The sequence below is a fragment of the Halictus rubicundus genome, unplaced genomic scaffold (genome assembly GCF_050948215.1).
Source record: "Halictus rubicundus isolate RS-2024b unplaced genomic scaffold, iyHalRubi1_principal scaffold1141, whole genome shotgun sequence".
In the NCBI taxonomy this organism is placed as follows: Eukaryota; Metazoa; Arthropoda; class Insecta; order Hymenoptera; family Halictidae; genus Halictus; species Halictus rubicundus.
In genome coordinates, this window is record NW_027489682.1 from 27501 (window position 1) to 29337 (window position 1837).

Consider the following 1837-nt stretch of genomic DNA (forward strand, 5'->3'; position numbering starts at 1 on the left):
TCCGTCCATTATTTGCTAATAACTCGATAAATAATAATTGTAGCGAGTTTGGTGTTATGATATATATTGTTAGAAACCGTCTATATTACAGTGATATCACGTCGAAAATCGTCTAGGACCGATAGGGAAAAAGTTTCCTCTTGGCGGTGGGACTTAGAAAAATTTTCGTCGAACGTCCGACGGAGTAGCACATCCGTCCATTATTTGCTAATAACTCGATAAATAATAATTGTAGCGAGTTTGGTGTTATGATATATATTGTTAGAAAACCGTCTATATTACAGTGATATCACGTCGAAAATCGTCTAGGACCGATAGGGAAAAAGTTTCCTCTTGGCGGTGGGACTTAGAAAAATTTCCAGAGTTTTGTCGACGGAGTAGCACATCCGTCCATTATTTGCTAATAACTCGATAAATAATAATTGTAGCGAGTTTGGTGTTATGATATATATTGTTAGAAACCGTCTATATTACAGTGATATCACGTCGAAAATCGTCTAGGACCGATAGGGAAAAAGTTTCCTCTTGGCGGTGGGACTTAGAAAAATTTTCGTCGAACGTCCGACGGAGTAGCACATCCGTCCATTATTTGCTAATAACTCGATAAATAATAATTGTAGCGAGTTTGGTGTTATGATATATATTGTTAGAAACCGTCTATATTACAGTGATATCACGTCGAAAATCGTCTAGGACCGATAGGGAAAAAGTTTCCTCTTGGCGGTGGGACTTAGAAAAATTTCCAGAGTTTTGTCGACGGAGTAGCACATCCGTCCATTATTTGCTAATAACTCGATAAATAATAATTGTAGCGAGTTTGGTGTTATGATATATATTGTTAGAAACCGTCTATATTACAGTGATATCACGTCGAAAATCGTCTAGGACCGATAGGGAAAAAGTTTCCTCTTGGCGGTGGGACTTAGAAAAATTTTCGTCGAACGTCCGACGGAGTAGCACATCCGTCCATTATTTGCTAATAACTCGATAAATAATAATTGTAGCGAGTTTGGTGTTATGATATATATTGTTAGAAACCGTCTATATTACAGTGATATCACGTCGAAAATCGTCTAGGACCGATAGGGAAAAAGTTTCCTCTTGGCGGTGGGACTTAGAAAAATTTCCAGAGTTTTGTCGACGGAGTAGCACATCCGTCCATTATTTGCTAATAACTCGATAAATAATAATTGTAGCGAGTTTGGTGTTATGATACATATTGTTAGAAACCGTCTATATTACAGTGATATCACGTCGAAAATCGTCTAGGACCGATACGGAAAAAGTTTCCTCTTAGCGGTGGGACTTAGAAAAATTTTCGTCGAACGTCCGACGGAGTAGCACATCCGTCCATTATTTGCTAATAACTCGATAAATAATAATTGTAGCGAGTTTGGTGTTATGATATATATTGTTAGAAACCGTCTATATTACAGTGATATCACGTCGAAAATCGTCTAGGACCGATAGGGAAAAAGTTTCCTCTTGGCGGTGGGACTTAGAAAAATTTCCAGAGTTTTGTCGACGGAGTAGCACATCCGTCCATTATTTGCTAATAACTCGATAAATAATAATTGTAGCGAGTTTGGTGTTATGATATATATTGTTAGAAACCGTCTATATTACAGTGATATCACGTCGAAAATCGTCTAGGACCGATAGGGAAAAAGTTTCCTCTTGGCGGTGGGACTTAGAAAAATTTTCGTCGAACGTCCGACGGAGTAGCACATCCGTCCATTATTTGCTAATAACTCGATAAATAATAATTGTAGCGAGTTTGGTGTTATGATATATATTGTTAGAAACCGTCTATATTACAGTGATATCACGTCGAAAA